Raw genomic sequence first — 12,983 nt, forward strand, 5'->3', positions numbered from 1 at the left:
GGGGAGAGATGAGAGGAAGGGCCTGATAGAAGAAGTGGTAGAGGAAAGTGATATCAAAATATAAACAAAATAACTTTGAAATTACTTTAAAGCACATCATTCTATTATATCTGCTTCTCATCAAAGGGCAAATCATCTGTAATAAAAGACAACATGAGCAGTAACTAAAGTGTAGGAAATACTTCAGAACACATGGTGAAGGATTCTGCTATCAGTGCATTAACTGCAAGTAAAGAGAGACAAATTAAAGGCTTCAGCAATTAAGAAATGTAAACTAATTGTAATTTATTTAAATTTATAACAATGAATCTAAGATTGAAATAAAACATTTAGTGTTTATGAAATAGTTGGATAATAGAGTATTGACTTTTAATCAATATTTTAATTAATATTTAGGAAGTATTACTCACTTATTTTGATGCAATGAAATGGAACAGAAATTGCAAACTGTTGCTAGACACATAAAAAACATGCTGGTGAATAGCAAGAATTTGAGAATTGCTTAGGATTTGCAACTACCTTGCATTTTTATCTTTCCTGTTTCTCTTAATCAAAGAGTCCTATATAGAGACATGAAAATCATATCTTTTTCTTTTTAGTTCATTTTATTTATTTTTTACTTAGTCACTTTATATTCCAGTCACTGTCCCTTGTTGGTTACCTCCTCCCACAATTCTCTCTTTATGCCCCGCCTCGTCTTCTCCTCTGGTTGGTGATGGCCTCCATGTATATACTCTACCCTGGCAGTTCAAGTCTTTGCAAAGTTCAGTTTTTCCTGTTTCATTGAGGACATACAAGGGACCCCAAATAGAAGAATATATCCCATGTACAGGCAAAAGCTTTGAAAAAACCCTGTTCCAATTAAAGACCAGCTATACATCTGTTATGTATGTCAGGGGGAGGCATAGGTCCAGCCCCTGTATGTTTTTTGGTTGGTAAATTAGACTCTGATAGTCCCTTTGATACAGGTGAATTGAATCTATTAGTCTTCCTGTGGAGTTTCTACCCCTGAAGGTCCCACAATCCTTCCTCCTTGTCTTCTTTAAGAGTCTCTAAGCTTGATTCACTGTTAGACTGAGAATGTCTGCATTTGTCTGAGTCAGTAGTTGGGTGAAGCCTTTCAAAGGACAACAAGCTTTTGTGTGCAAGCATACCAGAGTATCATTAATAATGGTAAGAACTGTAGCTTGCCAATGGGATGCAGTTAAAATTGGAGCAGTTAATGGTTGGCTATTTACTCAGTCTCTACTTAATCCACCATGCCTGTGTTTCTTCGAGATAGGAAACATTTTGGTAGAATGTTTTGTGAGGGGATTGCTGTGCCAACAATTGGGAAAATATATTCACTACCCATATATTTGACAAATAGCTAATATTAAAAATATGTAAGGAATTCCAGAAGTTAGTCTACAAAACACCAAATGATTCTATTTTTAAAAAGCTATAAAATGCCAAAAAGAATTCTCAACAGAGGAATCCTAAATGAATGAGAATCTCTTAATGAAATGTTCAACATCCTTAGTCATCAAGAAACAGCAAAACATTCCTGAGATTCAACCTTAAACCAATCAGAATGGCTAACATCAAAAACAGAAGTGACAGCACACACTTGAAGGGATGTGGAGAAAGAGGAACACTCCTCCTTCACTAGTGGGATTGCAAATGGGTACAATCACTCTGGAATTCAACTTGGCATTTCCTCAGGAAATTGGAAATAGTTCTCCCTGAAGACCCAACTACACAACTCTTGGCCATATACCCAAAATGTACTCCACCATACCACAAGAATACATGTTCCACTCTATTCATAGTAGCCTTATTAATAACAGACAGAAGTTGTGAACAACCCCCAATCGAAGATGTCCCTCAATGAAAGAATGGATACAAAAAAATTAGTTCATTTACATAATAGAACACTTTCAACTTTAAAAAAGGAAGATATCATGAATTTACAGGCAAATAAATAGAACTAGAAAATATCGTCCTGAGTGAGGTAACTCAGAATCAAAGGACATGCATAGCATATACTCATGAATAAGTGGATATTAACCAAAAAGTACAAAATACCCATCATACAACTCACAGACCATGTGAAGTTAAAAAGGAAGGCCCAACTGAGGATGCTTCATTCCCACTTATAGGGGAAACAAAATAATTTTTTTAAAAAAGCAGAGAATTGGAGAGATCTGAGTGAGAGAAGGGAAGGGTAATAAGAGCAGTATCACTAAGGGGAGGTGAAAGAACAGAAGTTCAGAGGTCAAGGAGAACAAATAGAAATATACAGCTTTGTGGGGTAATGGAGGGAGGCAGAACCTAGAGAAAATTCCAGAGACCTGGGAAGGGAAAGACTCTCGGGACATAATGGGTGATGCCCTAAGTCAACCTAACAGCAGATGACAGACACAGATACAGCTACTTACAGCCAACAATTGGATTGAGCTGAGAGACCTCTATGGAAGAATTAGGAGAAGGATTGAAGAAGCTGAATGGGATGGTAGCCCATATGAATAACAACAGAGTCAACTAACCTGGACCTCTCAAGGTTCCCAGAGTCCAACCCACCAAGCAAAGAGCAACATTGGCTGGTCCATGATCCCCAGGCACATATGTTAGAGACAACTACAGAAACTTGAGGACCCAGGTAAAAAGCATGCAGTGAGGGCTGAAGTAAAGGTATCGGACTGGTGTGTGGGGATGTGTCGAGGGGAGTACCCTCTGAGAGGCAAAGGAGAAGAAGAATGTGATGAGAAACTCTGGGAGGGGCGAATAGTAAGGGGCAACATTGTGAATGTAAATAAATAACATACTTTAACAAATTAAAAACAAACAACCAAAAAAGGATAGACATTGTTGGCTGCCTAAAGAATTTTCAAGAATCGTCTCAATTATTCTGGCACAGTAGATCTGACAGACTTATGTGAAGCAGAAGTTATGATGAACTTGATTACCCTATCATGGCAAAGCATGACAATTGACTTCCATGCATCTGCTTGTCTTTTCTGGACAGAAAGTTTTCTGAAGATGGAGCATGAGCATTTTCTTTGCTCAGTGGCTAGCTTGCCATAATTGATGCAACTCCATATGGAGGTTGTTGATGCTCTCAGCATCTTCTCTGAAGTGGAATGGGGGTGCTGTCAGGAATAGAGCTGACTCATGATCAAAAAAGACCTTTTAATAATAAATGAATCCACATTCAATGAATCTCTGAGGTTTGAAGACTAATGATCTATCTGTAACACATATGAATTGTCAACCATTATTCTTGGCTATTTACTATCTGAATATCCTTTAAACATCCTAATGTAATTAAATAAACTGATATCTAATGAAAGCATGAGTTAGAATATCTGACTATCATTATTTTTCATTTATCCCTAACAGATCATTACAGCAGCTTTTAAAAGTACTTGATTATGGACATTCCTAATGACTATGAAGCAAAAAACCTACATAGTACCTTTAAAGACAAAATGTGTTATTTTGAATTTTAGGCTGTTATTTAAACTGGCAACATCTATCTTCAGAGGCTCTCACCCTTGAATGTATTATGTTCTGAGAGCCAAAAACCCGTTCTGCAGTACAGTCTATGAACAATCATGGAATGCCATCTGGGCCTCATGCCTGCCAACAATCTCAAAGTCCATGAGTCCTGTCATGTTTGGTTAGGCAGGAGCCTCTGTCCATTACCCACTCCAAGAAGGTAATGTGCCATTGGCAAGAAGGGGCTGTGGATTTTACATTCCTTTCCAACCTCCAGACTGGAGCTCTGCTGACCTCATCCTTCTCTCTCAGCAGAGATACTCAGTCTCTGTGATCTGGTTGCCTCTTGTGCACAGCTTTATGCCTTAGTTGCCTTGACCTGAAGTGGGTTGTTGGGCCCATGGCTGGTTGGCCTGTATTTCTGCTCCCTATGTGCTGTTGACAGGCCTCCATTCTTCCTAACAGCAGCTGTTCTGTAAGCAGAGGCCTTCTTTTAAAAAGTTTAAAGCACCACCATTTTTCCAGTCTCTTTTTCTAAAATGACAGTGCTTTAACGCTATTTTTTTAATTTGGGAGGATTTGTGCTTTGTACATAGGACATTTCTCAAATCAATTTAAATTCCATGCCTAAATTGGCTGACATTTCTAGATGTTAGTTCTGGTTATTCCTTCCATATTGAATTAAAATTCACACTTAAAACACATTTAAATATACATTGGCCAAAAATATATCTAGGTTATTGTCCAACTAAATAATAACATAATATTACTTATTTATTCTAATGTCCATCCTGCCACATGGCTGGTTACCAGTGTGCTTTTACCATCTAACTGTCTTGTCACATCTTCCCAGGTGACTCCCCAGTGACTTGCTCTATTCTACCATTTTTTCTGTTTTCCGCATGTTCTACCTCTTATTCTACCATTTCCTTTAGGCCTTAAGATTTTTAATTGAAAGGTGATTCATCCACAAAATGCACAAGGTATCCTCACTACAATGTGTAAACATGTGTGTATATCTGATGATTACTATAACTAGACCTCCATCAATCATAATGTGTGTTCTCTGTTTTTGAGACATATAATGATTGGTTTGTCTATATGGCCGTGATTCCTGCACTGGCCTCTAATGTGGTAGGAGACTTCATTGTCATCAGCAGCTGCTATGTTCTCTGGCACACAAAGCCTTTACTAGTCTCAAAAGGATTTCTTCAAGACAGAGACATCTTGCTAATAAAGATTAGATAGTCTAAAACCTTCCCATTCTTACCAAGATACTATACGTTGCTAGAAAAAAAGTGGCCAAAATACTCCAGAGGTATTTAAACTCTAGTGTGAACTCGCACATGTTTCATGCTGTGAGTTCTGATTCCTACCTTCTCAGGCAATTTTCATAAAGCTGAGTTTGGGAGTTCTTCCTTTTAAGAAGCATTTTTACTCAGTTTCACTATATGTGACAATTAAACATATGCTTAGATGTTCTATAAAGTCCCTGAAAAGGAATTGTGTTTATGGTCCATGGACTATTTGATAGCTCACTTCTCTGATACCTTCTGACTGATTTTTAATACAAAGGATTTTCTGCCAAATCCTCATTCTTGTTATTCTATACTGTCAGTGTAAAAATAATTATTGGTATTCTTTCTCACGAATTAATTCAATTTCCCCCATATATCACACATATTCTGAATAATCCTTGTATTTAGCCTACTATTGCAATTGGTAATATTATCTTTTTAACTGTATTTGCATTCTGAATTTTGAACACAAGATATTCTGTGTGCAATGACCCCTCTTTGAGTAAACAGTGTGCTGGTTCTTACTCTCCTTTTATTTGTTTTATTAAACCTAGACATTGCCTGTTCATAATAATTTTCTCAGGTAATCCAAATCAGTCAGCAAAAGCAGCTGGCTGTATTTATCAGTATGAGAACATCAAGTTGGAAAATTACAGTGTCACAGCAGAGAGAAGATACATACTAGGTGCCTCATAGTGTGCTCCTGGAACCAGAGGTCATGTTGGAAGCCATCCTAGATCTTGACTAAGTGTCTTGCAACACAAAGGTATTTTCTACCAAGTGTCGCTCAGCTCAGATCAACCTGATCCTTTCAGTGTCAGTAATGAGTATCATAAAAGAATAATATCACCTCTGATCTGTACACAGAAAAAATAGAATAAAAATAGTTGAGAAGCAAAGGTCTTATGGAGGAAGATGTGGATGAAGAATGGGAAGGTATCAGTTTAACATTACAAAGCATACCTAATTTGTTCTGCTTCAATTCTATAATATTTGTTGTAATTATTTATGCAGCTTTTTTAATTTGAGAAATCCATACATTTGTACAATAAAGTTTCATCTTTGATCAAACTACCCACTTTCTTCTCTAATCTAATTTCCATACTATACAACCAATTATAATATTTTGATAAGTTTATGTGCTCTTTTCTTTAAACATGATAAGCCCACCTCCTTATACACTGGTAGAGGGCTAAATTATTCAGCTTAAAATAGTGCTGGCCATTTCTAAACATAATTGTGAAAATGACAAAAATTTATTGTTTTTCTGATGTTTTTAAAGTAGTGATTTTAATCATAAAATAAATGGCATTTATTGTGATATATATCATATATATATATATATATATATATATATATATATATCTGTATTTTCTTATCTGCATGTCTGAATATATCTTCCTCCATTCTTTCTACTAATAATCTTCCATTTCTTATGCTTGTATGTGTATTTCTGTTTGTATGTGTGTGTGAAAGAGAGAGAGAAAGAGAGAGAGAGAGAAAGAGAGAGAGAGAGAAGCAAGTCCATTTGTGCTGCAGAAATGTTCCCAGATCTTTAGTTTTCCAATGCTGAAAAGTAACTTATCAAAGGCTACACTGTTTGAAAAAAAAATGATTCCTTCCTTTCCAAGATGTTAGGAACTGCCAATAGCTCTACGTATAGAGATGAATTTTCATGCATGACTCTTCTCTCCATGCTTGGGATAACAGTAAATAAGCGCCTGATTCTTGCTAGAACCTAATATAATGCCCTCTTTCATTACTTATCTTCTTAATTAATGTTTCCTATTTATTTCTTTGATCTTTGCTTGCTTTCTTGTTTGCTTGTGTTCCTGAAACAAGCTCTTATGTGGTCCAGGGTGGCCACTATATATTCAAACATGATCTTGAACATTTATATCCATCTTATGTGTTCCATGTCCTAACATGGCAGTTAAACTCTAAAAGAGATTGTTACTGACATTTCCAAAATACATTGTCAATGCATTTACACAAAATGCTTCCTGGGGCAGCAGGACCTGGTGCAATTCACTCACTGGCAGAACAGGCTGAGCTGCTCTATCACTGCTCACCCAGTAAACCTCACTGCATTTTCCAACAACACAGGGGAATAATGGTTTGACATGTAGCTAGGATCTATATTTTTGATATATGTGAAATACAAAACTCTTCCAAAACTGAGTATGTGTGGTCCTTTGCAGAGTTGGAAGTTTAGAACTTGCATCCAGTACATTTGAATTATTGGTTTCAGCAAGAACCAAACTTGATCTAATTTTGCTTACAAAGGATCACTCTGGATCCTATGAGGGGAACAAATAAGAGAAGTAAGTGAACGGAGGAATGAGACCAAACCTCCTATTGGTGAGAAATTTTCTTTCTGGAAAAGGACAGAAAGTACAGATTTTAAAAGTGATGTAATCTGGATGTATTTCTAAGGTAATAACAAATGTACTTGTACATAGTCTATATCTGTGATATATACCTTTGAATAGCACTAAAATGACTTTATAACAGGCAAAAATAATTGTGATTAATACAGACAAGATAAAAATGAAATAATCTGTATGAAATGTTTACTATATTTCGTAGCAGAGTTTTGGATAAGTAATAAATTACAAGACCTTTAGCAGAGTCATAACCTGTTCTGAATTGTCTTTTTAAGACATAGACATCTGAAAAGAGTAGAGATGCACACACATAGAGAAAAACATAGAAACAGCACTCTGGAACCTCAGCACTGAGGTTACTGAAGAATCAGAACATACTGACAAAGTAGTCCTGACATTAAAGCCTACACCCCTGTGAAGAGAAAACTTTGCTTTTAATCCTTTGAATCTCTGGAATTCTGAGGATTTCTTTATTCACTTTTCTTGTTTTTTTCTTTTGTCTTGTTTTGTTTTGTATTTGGCAGTCATAAAAAACTAATACAGAAAAGAGTATGGGGTGAAGAGTGCAACTTAATAAAAGCACGGAGACATATTATATTTGAAATTCATTTAGAAGTCAAATGACGAGGACTTTTCTAGCCCTAGTTCATAAAGTGCCAGCTGCATGGTACTCCTTGCCTCAACCCCAGTCATCCTGTCTCAGTTTTCTCTATCAGCTTTTCTCTAGATTCTGTCTTTATTGCTGACTTCTAGTTAGTTCATAGTTCATACTTCTATTTCATGTTACATTAAACACTTCACTCATCCATGAGAGTGGAAAAAACCTGGAATGGACTTGAGCTCAGTGAAACTTGACAAACTCACATGCTGTCTTATGAGAACAAGAAAACAATGAATTGTGATGATTTTCTCAGTACTTACACATTCAAAGTCACCCACATTACATGAGCAAGTCAGCCTGGATCTCTCCTTCAGTTCTTCTCTCTACCTAATTTCTTACCTGAAGATCTCCCATGTTCCCTTGGTCAGCATTGCACATCTCCAGTTTTACTCCCATGTAGTATCTTTGACTAAGAACTGTATTCTGTCTTCTGAGAAACTCATATACATGAAAATAATTTTCAGTAAATTTTTTTTAAAAATGTTTTTTCACTAAAATATCCTGCCTGTGCCAGTGGCCTCTACTTTTCTATTGAACTTGTTTTTTTGCTCCTCTTCCACCTCTGATTAATTTTTGATAATTCATTGAGAAGTTTATCTTCAATAGGGATTCCATTGCAGATATTCATGTATCAGAGGCCTCACTTCAGACCCTGAGATATGTGAAGCTGGAGTGAACTCAGAGATTTGGCCTCTGCTGTCACTTGTTCTCCATTTGCTGAGCTGAAGTCTGCTTCTCCTGTGTTTAAGGCCAATTCATTGTTTGTGTGGCTCCTACAACACCCTTTGCACAGATGGGAACACACAGAGTTTCTAACTCACAATTTGGTTGCTATGTTTTGGATTCAGGGTAATAGTATTAGGTTGGTTCATAGAATAGTGTCCCATGAGTTTCTGGATTTGTTGTCGAGTTGAACACTCACTATTACATAATATCTTTAAATAATCAAAAGACAAGATTCATTCAGTACCAATGTTTTTCCATCATTCCATGCTCAATTTTATACATAATCCCTTCACTGTAGAATATGTTCTGCATTACTTAACTAAAGGAGAACTTATTTTTCCTTCAGTTGATAAATTATATGAATAAAAACTTCTGTTTCCAAAAAAAATATAGAACCACTTTTCTAAAAATGGGAAAGGGTGAAAATCTGGAAGTTCAGTAACACATATATCCATATATACTCTGAGAAATTTTTTAAATTAAAAAATTAAGTAGTCTGCAGTGAAATTAAAATTTTAAGATTGTTTAATCTTGTCTTAATTGGGGCATGTTTCTTTGATTTGAAGTCCTAATACAAGAAGCTTAAAAAATAATTAGATACATGGTGATGCCCAGTGTGACATAGAGGAAGAAAATATAGGAACGAGAAAGATGCATAAGACCATAGAAAAATATAAATATTCACAGGTGAAAATATAATTCCAAAATTACCAAAATGGAAGCCTGACAAAATAGAGAATTGGAAATAGAAGTGAATAATTTTAATATATTTTACAACAGGGTCACTTAGCTGAACAGTGTGTGACATTCTGTTCTATGAATGTTTTTGTTGGGTGGAGAGTCCTTTCTTAACAAAAAATACAGAGGAGGGGATGGTAATAGAAGGAGGGAAAAAGAGAAACATTTAAGGAGGCAGGGAACCAAAATAAAATGAAAAGAAAGAATAAAATGACAGGGTTAGTCATATGTGCTTATACTACATAGAAGTTATGGCAGGTCAGCCAGGGCTAGCAGTGAAACCCTGACTCAAACCAAACAATAAAAAGACAGACAGGAGCACTTTAGTCCTGATATGGTCTGGAAGTGCTTAGAAAAAATATTTGCCTTGGTTCTTCCTGTTCCTTTGTGTTGTTGGTTAAACATGTCCTTTTGTTCAGTAAACTTCAAATTGTATCACCACAGGATGATGGAACTTGGGAAATGATGTGATGAAAAATGATTCTTAATGCTGTGAGGTTGGCATGTGTTGTATTAGTGCTGTTTCAAGTGTGGATAATATTGTTCTACCCAGCATTAATATGCATAGTGAAATTCTCATGCCAAAATACATTGCATAGCTTCTTGTAGTTGTACATTACAATGTACAATTGTACATTGTAATTGTCCAAATTATTTCTCAGTTAGATTCATCTACTTGGTGCCATCAGAAGTTGTACACTCTGCTGGCTTCACTTATTTGGGCCACATTCCCTAAAATATGTTTTCCTTTAAAGAAATCAGGAATTGTCTTCTAAATTCTCTCTCTCTCTCTCTCTCTCTCTCTCTCTCTCTCTCTCTCTCTCTCTCTCTCTCTGTGTGTGTGTGTGTGTGTGTGTGTGTGTGTGTGTGTGTGTCTGTGTGTGTGTGTGTCTGTGTGTGTCTGTGTGTGTGTGTCTGTGTGTGTGTGTCTGTGAGTGTCTGTGTGTGTCTGTGTCTGTGTGTTTTAAGAATTCAGAGAACTCCTCTGCCCAGTCTGCTGTTGTGTGGACCCGAGATTCTGCCCGAGACATCCTGGAGGCACCACGGATCCCACAGCCAGCCTAGGTAGTAAGACCCACACACAACCCTGAGCCCATAGCTGGGTACTGTGAGCGCTCAGATTCCAGCAGATACCCAACCCCCACTTCTGCCCCTGCGGACTAGCATTCCCCTTCCGCCCCTCTCCAGGATTTGAGGCCTGGACCAGACCTCTGCCCAGTCTGCTGTTGTGTGGACCCCGGATTCCGCCTGAGACATACTGGAAGGTCCACTCAACCCAGAGCCACAGAGGAACAACATAACTCAGAGCATCAGACAACAAATCCTGAGATATCCTAGAGGAGACACTGCACCCAGAACAGCAGACACCTAGCTGGACTGCTACCTTAGAAGCACCATATCCAGAGGCATCCTAGAGGTACCACTGTACTCAGTGCAGCTGGAAAAGATCACAGAGACATCTGGACCCTGAGGAGATCAGACACAAGCTAGATAACTGGAAAGGCAGGTTTCAGCCAGAGACAGCAAGTACAGGCAGAACTAGAGTTAACCAGATGGTGAAAGGCAAGCATAAGAACATAAGCAACAGAAACCAAAGTTACATGGCATCATCAGAACCCAGTTCTCCCATCATAGCAAGCCCTGAACAACCCATCACACCAGAAAAGCAGGATTCAGAATTAAAATCACTTCTCATGACAATGAAAGAGGACTTTAAGAAAGACATAAATAACAATCTCAACGAACTTAAGGAGAACACTGGTAGACAGATAGAAACCCTTAAAGGGGAAACACAAAAAATCCCTTGAGGAATTGCAAGAAAACACAACCAAACAGGAGAAGGAATTAAACAAAAGCATCCAGGATCTAAAAATGAAAGTAGAAACAATAAAGAAATCACAAAGGGAGACTACCCTGGAGATAGAAAACCTAAAAAAAAAAAAAAAAAAAAAATCAGGATACACAAGTATCACCAACAGAATACAAGAGATAGACAAGAGAATCTCATGTGCAGAAGATACCATGGAAAACATTGACACAACTGTCATTGAAAATGCAGAATACAAAAAGGTACTAACCCAAAATATACAAGAAATCCAAGACACAATAAGAGGGCCAAACCTAAGGATAATAGGTATAGATGAGGGGGAAGACTCCCAACTTAAAGGACCAGTAAATATCCTCAACAAAATTATAGAGGAAAACTTCCCTAACCTAAAGTAAGAGATGTCCATAAATATACAAGAAGCCTACAGAATTCCAAATAGCTTAGACCAGAAAAGAAATACTTCCTGCCACATAATAGTCAAAACATCATATGTACAAAATAAAGAAAAAATACTAAAAGCAGTAAGGGAAAAAGGCAAAGTAACATATAAAGGCAGACCTATAAGAATTACACCAGACTTCTCACCAGAGACCATAAAAGCCAGAAGATCCTGGACCGATATCATACAGACCCTAAGAGAACACAAATGCCAGCCCAGACTACTATACCCAGCAAAACTGTCAATCATTATTGATGGAGAAACCAAAATATTCCATGACAAATCCAAATTTACACAGTATCTCAACACAAATCTAACATTTCAAAGGATAATTGGTGGAAAATTCCAACACAAGGAGGGAAAAATAACAAAATAGAAAAATCAAGAAAGTAATCTTCCAAAAACCGTAAAAGAAGATAGCTACACAAACATATCTCCACTGCCAATAACAAAAATAAAAGGAAAAAACATTCATTTTTCCTTAATATCTCTTAATATCAATGGACTCAATTCTCCAATAAAAAGACACAGACTATTAGACTAGATACATAAGCAGGACCCAACATTTTGCTGCATTCAGGAAACGCACCTTTGTGAAAAAGACAGACACTACCTCAGAGTAAAAGGTTGGAAAACAATCTTCCAAGCAAATGGTCCCAAGAAACAAGCGGGAGTAGAGATTCTAATATCAAATAAAATCGTTTTTCAACCAGAAGTAATCAAAAAAGATAAAGAAGGACACTTCATATTCATCAAAGGAAAAATGTACCAAGAGGAACTCACAATTTTCAACATCTATGCCCCAAATGCAAAAGCACCCACATACATAAAAGAAACTTTACTAAAGCTTAAAGCATACATTGCACCCTACACAATAATAGCGGGAGATTTCAACAACCCACTCTCAGCTATGGACAGATCATGGAAACAGAAACTAAACTGAGACACAATGAAACTAACAGAAGTTATGAACCAATTGGACTTAACTGACATCTATAGAACATTTCATCCTAAAGCAAAAGAATATACCTTCTTCTCAGCACCTCATGGTACCTTCTCGAAAATAGACCATATAATTGGTCACAAAACAGGTCTCAACAGATACAAAAAGATTGAAATAATCCCTAGTACCTTATCAGACCACCATGGACTAAGACTCATCTTTGACATGGACAAAAACAACAGAAAGCCCACATACACTTGGAAACTGAACAATGCTCTACTCAATGATAACTTGGTCAAGGAAGAAATAAAGAAAGAAATTAAAGACTTTTTAGAATTAAATGAAAATGAGGACACATCATATCAAAACTTGTGGGACTCACTGAAAGCAGTACTAAGAGGAAAAATCATAGCTCTAAGTGCTCACAAAAAGAAATTGGAAAGAGCATACATTAACAACTTGACAACAAACCTGAAAGTGTTA

The sequence above is a fragment of the Arvicanthis niloticus genome, chromosome 9, assembly GCF_011762505.2.
Source record: "Arvicanthis niloticus isolate mArvNil1 chromosome 9, mArvNil1.pat.X, whole genome shotgun sequence".
NCBI lineage: Eukaryota > Metazoa > Chordata > Mammalia > Rodentia > Muridae > Arvicanthis > Arvicanthis niloticus.